This window comes from Chinchilla lanigera, unplaced genomic scaffold, assembly GCF_000276665.1.
Source record: "Chinchilla lanigera isolate Chin_1 unplaced genomic scaffold, ChiLan1.0 scaffold00020, whole genome shotgun sequence".
Classification (NCBI taxonomy): Eukaryota; Metazoa; Chordata; class Mammalia; order Rodentia; family Chinchillidae; genus Chinchilla; species Chinchilla lanigera.
In genome coordinates this window covers 21398096-21407171 of record NW_004955421.1, presented here as the reverse complement: position 1 = coordinate 21407171, position 9076 = coordinate 21398096, and the positions used below count along the sequence as shown (strand labels likewise).

At 46.8% G+C, this 9076-nt stretch overlaps 1 protein-coding gene across 4 annotated transcripts in view; it reads left to right on the top strand.

Moving 5' to 3' along the window:
• Positions 1-9076, top strand: part of Slc41a3 (solute carrier family 41, member 3) — a 57688-nt gene continuing 48612 nt past the window's right edge. For 2 of the 4 annotated variants that reach the window (XM_013513732.1, XM_005383826.2), the window contains exon 1: positions 1-124. The gene's annotated coding sequence lies outside the window, so the exon portion shown is untranslated. Of the gene's footprint in view, positions 125-469; positions 908-7524; positions 7857-8600; positions 8664-9076 lie in introns of those variants that run through there. The other 2 variants (XM_005383827.2, XM_005383828.2) reach the window with 2 other exon arrangements.

The following is a 9076-nucleotide window of genomic DNA, read 5'->3' as shown; positions in this document are numbered from 1 at the left end:
GGGGCGGGGCTGGATCGGGGTGGCCGCGTTCTTCCCGCTTCCTTGCAGCCGCGGCCGCTCCTCTCGCAGCCCGCGAGCCCTTCGTGGCTGCTTTCTCTATGCCGCCCTCCCGAAAGCGCTCCGGGTAAGCGCGGCCCCGCGCCGGACTGGGTGCCCCGGGGAGGGGGAGGGGAGACGGTGGGGGCGGGGTGCGCGGAAGGCGGGTGCCCAGAGGGGAGCGCGGCGGCGCTGGACGGGGACCCACGGGCGTTCGGGCGGGCGAGGCGCGCCGCCCGGGTGCAGGCGGGCGCGGAGCAGGAAGTGGAGCAACCCGGCGGGGCCGCGGCGGCACACCGGGGGTGGGAGGTGGATTGCCAGGGGAGACCGGGGCGGAGGGTAGGGGTGGCTCTGCTCCTTCGGGACCCCAGAGGCTGGCTTCCCGCACCCAGGTGTCAGGGTTTAATTGCCTGTCTCGGTCCTCTTCCTCCAGTCATTGTCAATGCTAGAGCACTCAGGCCTGGATTACTTCTAGATATGCGTCGCCTCCTCTGCATCCTCCCGTAGCTCCTCAGCACCCCGGAAAACCCTCGCTGCCTCACGGAGGTCGCTGCTAGTCCCCACCACACGCTCAGCAAACTGCCCTGCAGCGCCTGCACGTGCAATGATCCTGGAGAACCGGCGAGGCTGTCTTCAAAATCCCACCCCTTTAAGAAATAACTTAAACCTGTGTTTCTCAGAGTGCTTCCCCTGACCTCATCTAGAAATGCGAATGTTCAGCCTGCCCCAAACCTTTTAAACCTAGCGGGTCAGGCCACGCCTGGGTATAGCTGGCCTCCAGGTGATTCTGATGCTGACATCCTTTAAGACCCATTGATGTGTAAAGCCTGAGAGCCTTGAGGAGTCTGAACTGGAGGTTGGGACGAGCCAGGTGACTAGTGATTAAAAATACTTTTTAAAAATTTTGAGGGTGACAGGGTCCAAGTGTCCCAGTGAATGCCTAAAGCCATGCCTAGTACCCAACCCAATGTGTACTGTGTCCTATACATACACACCTGTGATAAAGTTTAATTCATAAACTAGACACAGGAAGAGAGAAACAGCAACTACTAATAAAGTAGGACAGTTTTAACAGTGTGCTGTTAATAAAATTGCCAGTATCACTACTCTTGCTCTTGGGACTGTAAGGAAAGCAAGGGTAACTTGAACTTAAGCACTGCCATACCGTAACAATTGCTGAGGTGCTGGATGCAGAATGATTTTATCACGTTGCTCAGGATTTAAAACATATGAGTTATTTCTGGAGTTTCTCATGTAAGATTTTTGGGTGCATGTGATAGGAGGTCATGGAAACCTTAGAAAGTAAAATCGGATAAGAGGGGACTGCTGTACTCCATTTAACTGTCACACCCCTCTACAGTAGGTAATGCTAACCCCATTGGCAGATGAGACAGTAGAGGCAGACGCAGCTTAACTTCCCCAGGGTCACACATTTGAAGAGGAGGCACTGGGGTTCTAACCTCGAGGCCCAGCTCTGGAGTGTTCCCACTAGGACAGTCTTCCCCTGCCGGATGTGGTGGTACATGCCTGTAATTCCAGCACTCTGGGAGGCTTAGACAGGAGGATCATAATTTGGAGCCTACCCTGAGTGTCTTAGTGGGACCTTGTCTAAACAAAACAACCACAAAACTTTTCAAAAGGGCTGGAGATGGAGCTCAGTGCAAAGGCCCTGGGTTCAGTCCCCAGTAGCACTGCAAAAACAAGTAACATGTGAACACATTCTGTTCACAGAACACGCTAGCATTCCGCATAAAGTAGAGGCAGCCACAGTGTCCCTGAATAGCAAGGGGCACAAAGCAGGTAAAATAGGATGTTGACCCTGGGCCTAGGTCCACGTGACTTCTGCTTTCCCAGGGTTACCCTAACTAGGTCTTTCTTGGGGCACTTACATCCATGCATGTGGGGTGAAGATGATGAGGCCCAAATGGTCACTGTCAAGTTGCCCTTGGCAGAGACAGAGAGAGACCCGGGGTGAGTGTCTCTGTCCCTGTCTTGGAGCCCCCCCCAGGGGAGAAGAGGTGTTTACAGCTTGGAGTAATTTGCACGTCCCCAGTCCCAGCACTTGTGTCTTTCTCCTGCTGCGCGTCCTTTCCACCTTGTGCTGTGTCTCCGGTGGTTTTTCTGTTTCCTGCAGACTTGGAGGTGTTCGTTCGTTTGTTTTTTGCATCCTCCTCCTTTGTCTCATCTGTTGGTTCCAGTTTTTCTCTTAGATTTGCTTGCTTTCAAACTGTGGAGAGGTTTTGTCCCGTAGAGTAGTTAAACTTTGATGTATGTGTGAACCTCACCCCCAACCCCTGGTCTCCCATGGTCGTTGTTTTTATTTTTTTTTTCCCATCTAGACTTCAGGGGTTTTAAGGTTCGAATTCTTGGTTTAAGATCTAAACTCTCTCTCACTGTGCACTCTTTGAGAGCTCAGGATGACCAAGTCCTGTCCTGCCAGCAGAGGGAGCCTGTTCATAGGGCTTGGAGGTCTGGGTGCTTGGACAGAGCCCTTCTCTCTCCACAACTCTGTGTCCTCGGTTCAGTATGGTAATGTACTTACTGCATAGGCAACACTTTGAAAAGATATTTGAGCACCTACTTAAAAAAAAAAAAGTTACATCCTTTTTATTTACACAGCTAATACAACATATTTCTTAAATTTCTCATTTACATTTACATTTACAACTGGTTGCTTTTTTCTTTTACTGTAAATGATACTTGATTTTTCCCAGATGTTTAAGCATTCATTGTGTGTATATAAAGCTCTTCTGAAAATTTAAGTAGAACCATAAATCTAATATATCTAACTCGTGTGATGTTTTCAATATGTACACTATAATTATAGTGATTGCACTGTTAATTAGTTCACTAAAACCGGTTACAAAAACTCAAATATCATGGATCGGAAAGTATATCTGGTCGGCCCTGTATATCTGTGGGTTTTTCATCCATAGATTGAGCCAACCTCAGATCAAAAATATTAGATCAAAAACAAAGAAAAATAGTGTGTCTGTATTGAGCATGTACAGATTTTCACTTTATCATTAGCTGAAAACTACATTATAGCTCTTTATATAACATTGACATTAAGTATTGTCATCTAGAGATGATCTAAAGCAGTGGTGATGAACCTATGGCACATATGTTACTGTATTTTTCTTTTAAGACAAAAGATGTTAATGTGTGAGTTTTTTTCCAAATTAAAACTTCAGTGTTCTGGATGAATTGCAGAGTTGGCACTTTGCATTAAGTGGATTTTGGGTTGCAGTTGATTACTCCTCTCTAAAAGGTTTGCTGTCCCTGCTCTAAAGCCTAGGGAGGATTGCACAGATTCTGAGCAGATCCTACACCTGTTTAGATAAGGAATTGAACAGCTGAGGATTTTGGTATCCTCAGGGAATCCTGGAACTAATGTCTCAGAGATCCCTAGGGATGACTCTTCATTATCTTTGTGCCTCTTAGTCCATGCTAGTGTTATTTTTCTTAATTTTGCTATTTTTTCACCTTTCTAGGGTTTTATGAATCTTACCAAATTTAAGAGAGGAGGCAGTTGCTAGCCAGCAGTAATAGCACATGCTTGTAATCTCTGCACTCTGGGAAGCTGAGGCAGGAGGGTCACAAATTAGAGTCCAGTCTTGGCAGTTCAGTGACTTAGTGAAATCGTGTCAAAGTAAAGTGGGGACGGGCAATAGCTGCCTCAGAGCAGCTGAGGTTGAGGCATCTCAGTGGGTTGGTTATCCATAGGGTGATTCTGGATTGGGAGTTTGGGGGTTGTACCCTGGCTGTACCGTTGAGGGTAAACGCCAGCCTGTGTGCTTTCATGCTGAGCCTAAGTTTTGGTTGATGTACCATGAGACTTTTGGATTTAAAGTTTGGTTGTTTTTCTTGCCCCTTGGAATCTGTTGGCGGTGAGGGAGTCCTCCAGGGTGACTGGTGGCAACTGCCTCCTTGTCCTAACCTAATTTTTTAGTATATTTAGAAACTCATTTGTGTCTTGCTTGAATCTCAGTGCAGTTAATGGGGCCATCCATTAATTTCTTCTTTTAATTTTTGTTTTTGGAAAAAATGTTTTTTGAGACAGTTCTTGCTGTGTTGCCAGGCTGACCTGGAACTCCTGGACTCAAATGACCCTCCTGCTCAGCTGTTCCAGTGGCTGGCACTCTGGCATGTACCCCACCATACCCCCCTGAGTCCAGAGGCTTCATGCACTTGGGCATAAGGCAGTGAGTCTGCACGGTTCGTGCTTCTCGGATTGCCTAGTTCTTAGAGAGCAGTTTGGGGCCCTCTGTTTTGGGGTTATCTTGTCTGACCATGTGTGCTCTTCCGCTGCTGATGCTCCCTCCTGCCTGCTTATCCTATGACTATGAGGACTGGTTGAGTTGTCCTGTTCTACTGGCCTGGTTCCTACTTTTCCAGCATTGTTTTGGACTCACCTACTTGCTCTGTCTCCTTGTGAAGTAACATAGATATAACATGATCAACAAAGTACTGAACCTGGTGATGTGGTCATATCCATCTTATTAAAATTAGTAAAAGAAGATTCTGTAATTGGCTATACTTTTTCCTTTATTGATTTTGATTGGTTTTGTTTACTGTATTTTTTTTTTCTTTCTTTCTTTCTTTCTTTTTTTTTTTTGGTACCAGGAATTAAAACTCAGGACCTTGTGCTTGCCAGGCAAGTGCTTGTGCCACTGAGCTATATCCCTGGCCCAATTTTGATTGATTTTATATGTTCTTTTATTTAAACCATTCTTTATTGACGCTGTATGTTCTCTGAAAACCCACTTATGGTAAAGATTGAAACCTTTTGAATTTTTGCAATGAAATTCATATGTGTTACCTAGAAAAATTCAAGGAACAAGAATTTGAAGAGAAAACATTTCATTATGTGCCATTGTTATGGGTATTCCAAAAGTGGATCATTAGGCTTTGAAGGGTTGTTAACGTCTCTCTTTCCCTCTTCTTTTTTTTAATGGTGCTAGGCATGGAAACTAGACCTTTGTGCATGCTAGGCAAGCTTGGTATCACTGAACTACACCAGCTCACATTTTTTGGTAGTCTACTGAACTCATAACCTGCAAACTTAGCTTATAATCATTACATTTTTTATTTATTATTTGATATTGAAGTTGTCACTGTTGGTCAGTGGTGATCAGTTTAAATATTTTCCTTGTCTTTTTAGCTGCTTCTCTGACACCCTGGACGCGTCTTATTTTCAGGCAAAAAAAGAATGCTTTAGAATCATCCTGAGTTTTTCTCTTGCTCCAAATTACTGGATTCATTATTGTCTAGGAATTGTGGTTCCAAGTAATATTATAGACCAAAATCTGGGTCCCCTAGGCGTAAGGGGGCATCTCCCAAGGTGGGAAAAAGGCCTAATCTTCATGCTACTTTTAGAAGTGTCAATGTCAGGGCCAGAAAATATATCAATGTCAGGGCCAGAAAATATATCAAACCCACCTTCCTCTCCTAAATTAGGGTGCTCTTTGGTGCTGGCAGAATAGGGCACCAAAGAGCATCCTAATTTAGGAGAGGAAGGTAGGTTTTTTTTAAGGTTGTCGTTCACACTAATTTTTAGCTGTTTGGTGTACCCGCCTGTCGTTTGAGTACGTGGTGTCATGCGTAACTAACCTTTTTCTCCCACACTGGTGGTCTCTGCTCTCTCCTCTGTCTACCCCAGAGAGGAGCTGGTCGGACTGCTCAGAAATCACAGAGCTAGCACTTAGTGGTTAACTTTCAGCGCCTCCCAAAGCGTTTCAAACAACAGTGATTCACCATTTCTCAGTGGTCTGTGGGTTCTGGGACATAGCTTTAGCTCCAGATGCTTGCAGTCTCTAATGCTTTAGCCGTACCTTACCGGAAACACAGACTCCTTGCTTGGCCTGTGAGGCCCTGTGTGATGGGCCTTGCTTCCTGTTCTGCCGTCTCTTTTGCTCTCCACGTGTGGACCCCTGGGCCTCTGCCTGTCCTTCCTGGGGAGTAAGTGTGACCCTGCCTCTTCCCACTGACCCCCTGCCTGGGCCTTTGTACTTGCTGTTCTTTCTTCCCCAGACCTCCCCACAGTTGGCACCATTTTTTCAGTTAGAGGTCAGTGAGATTGTCACCCCTTCTAGGGCTTTCCTTAATCATCCATTCAAACCATCCGCTCCACCTTCCCCAGAGTAGTTTATTTTTTTTGTACTTGTATTTTTCTTGTGCATGTATTTATTCACTTATTTCTGCTCCTGCCTCTAGAAGGTAAGATTCCCGGGCAGGACCTTTTTTTGTCTGGTGTCTCCCTATATTCTTAGCACCTAGAGTGTGCCTAGCATGAAAGAAAGAAATGAAATTCAGTTGGCTGAACACATGACTAATCAGGGATTCTCAGTATGCATAGATGATCATAGATCACAGCTAGTTTTTAATCACAGCTATTTTTGCTTATAAATGTGAATTATCTAAAAGATTAAAAAAGAGCAAACAATCATCGGAAGAAAGGCTGAACAATATAGATGTATGTAAAATAGAAAGAAAATCGAAAGGAAATGCATGTGGTGGCATATGGCCATTCTGGAAGGCTGAGACAGGAGGATCAGAAGGTTGAGTTTAGCCTGGGCAATTTGACTTAATGAGACTGTCTTAAAATAAAAAATAAAAATGGCTGGGGGTATAGCTCAGTGAAAAGGCCCTGAGCTTAATCCCTAGTACTGTAAAAATAAATTAATTAATTTAAAAGTCACAAATGATTTTTTTTTTTTGATCTTTTTTTTTTTTTTTTTGGTTTTTCTCCGGTACCAGGAACTGAACTCACGACCTTGCGCTTGCCAGGCAGGCGCTTTGCCGCTGAGCTAAATCCCCAGCCCCACAAATGATTTTATCTTGGTTTTATTTTGGCATATTTCTTGGCCTGTTTCTCTCTAAGCCTGTTGTCTGATGTTGACTGGCTGGGGGGATGCTGGTGCCTTTCATGGGAAGGAAGAGGCTGGGAGAGACATAACTGAGAAGATCAAGCATTTTCTGGGAGGCTGAGACAGGAGGATCAAAAAAATTTTGAGTCTAGCCTGGGTGTCTTGGTTACTTTTCTCTTGTTGCTGAGACAAAATACCTACACTCACAATGGAGGAAGGAAGGATTTATTTAGCTTACAGTTTGCGGAGGTTTTAGTTCATACTTGGCTGGTTCCAAGGCAGAGTGGCAAATGGCACAGGGCAACCGTTCATGGAGGCAGAAGATAGCAAAAGCAATAAGAGCAAAATGGAGGAGCAGTGGCAAGCAGCCTGTTTGCCTCTCTTACATTGTATGCGGACTTCCCCGCCTCAGGGCAGGTGTAGCACTCAATCCATAGTTCCAACACTGGACCATAAATCAGTCATAAATCTAGACGCCCGGCCCATGACTGCGTGAGAATTTGGGGGGACATCCAGACACAAACCATAACACTGGGCAGCTTAACAACTTAATGAGATCCTGTCTCAAGAAGGGGTTTAGGTGGAGGTGTAGCTCAGTGTGAAGGTCCTAGGTTCAGTCCCCAATATTGAATGGGAGGCTCTCTGTTAGACGTGAGGTGTTTGAGATGCGCCTTGGACACCTGAGTGGGAAGTTGGCTCTCCAAGTCTACATCTTGGGTGAGGGCCCAGCTGGAGGTATAAATCTGGGAGGTGATGGCATGCACTTGTCACTTAAGCCACGGCACTGGATACGGTCAGGGCGTAGGCTGTGGTCAGGAGAGAGATGAGAACAGTGTCTGCAGTGCCAGGGTTGGAGCACAAGGGAGAAATAGTGCTGAGAAAAGCCAGAGCAGGAGCTGCCAGTGAGGCTGGAGAGCGACGTGGTGCCCGCAAGCCCAGGAGGGCCTCCAGGTGAGATGGGATGCCCAGGGAGTGTGAATTTCAGATACACAGTAAATCACTGTTTGGCGTGTGTGTGTGCTGAGCGGTGGAAAAGTCCGACAACTCTAAGCCCAAGGAAGGGGTCTCAAGACCACGCATGTAGGTAAGTCAACCAGCGCACTGTTCCTGTAACCGTTACACTGGAGTGCTGACAGGATAGGGCACCAAAGAGCACCCTAGTTTAGGAGAGGAAGGTGGAACTTTTCTTTTCCAGTAGTAGGTATTAAACTCAAGGCTCTCTACCACTGAGCTATGTCCCTGGCCTTTTTTAACTTACAGTTTTGAGACAGGGTCTGGCTGAGTTGCTGGCTGGGACTTCACTGCAATCCTCCTGCTACAGCCTCCTGCCACAGCCTCCCTCAGTGCTGGGATTGCAGGCGTGCACCATGGTGCCGGTGTAGGCAGAATGTTTTATGGGGCCTTAGCGGGAAAGTTCCAGTAGACTTACAGGCTGGGGTGACCCAGGTGGGCCTGATTTCGGAGGTGGGACTGTGCTTGTTCTTAAGGACCTGCAGCCCTGTGGGCAGTCTGGACTTTAACAAGTGGATGAGAAGAACTGGGGTTAAAGTCAGGTCCAAGAAGAGCAGGGAGAGCTTCTGCAGTGACAGGAATTGGGGAAGTGTTGGGAGTCTCCTTCACCAAAGTGCGTTTGTCTGGGAAGTTAGGCACGTCCAGTTCTGGGGGAGTCTCAGATGTAGCCCGTGTGTTATGCAGGTGACCGCTGGCCTGGACACGAGCAGTTTCGTTGGGAGGAGAGAACAGAGCATGCCCTGACACGTGAGCACAGAAGGGTGGTGGAAACACACGGTGGGCCGAGTCTTTGTGTAGCTTTTCCCTGGCAAGGAGAAGGCAGATGGGATGAGAGCTGGAGGGACCCTTGAGGTCAAGGCACAGTCTGGTTCTCATGAGGTGGACCCCTGCATGTGGAGAGCAGAAACCAGGGAGGTAGGAAAAGAGCACCCAGGGGAGGATGTCACTCTCCTGCTCCTCTGTAACCTCTGCTGCTTCAGTGTAAAGGGGACAGAAATAATCTAATCTTCCTGGTACCTTGTGAGGATTGAAGGAGATGAAGGGATGCCACACGGGGTCTCTATCACTAGCTGTGACTAATGTTTTCTGAGGACATTTGCCTTTGCAGGGACCCAGGTACCCCAGCCCCATCCGCTAAGGTTCCAGGCGGCCCCATAGGT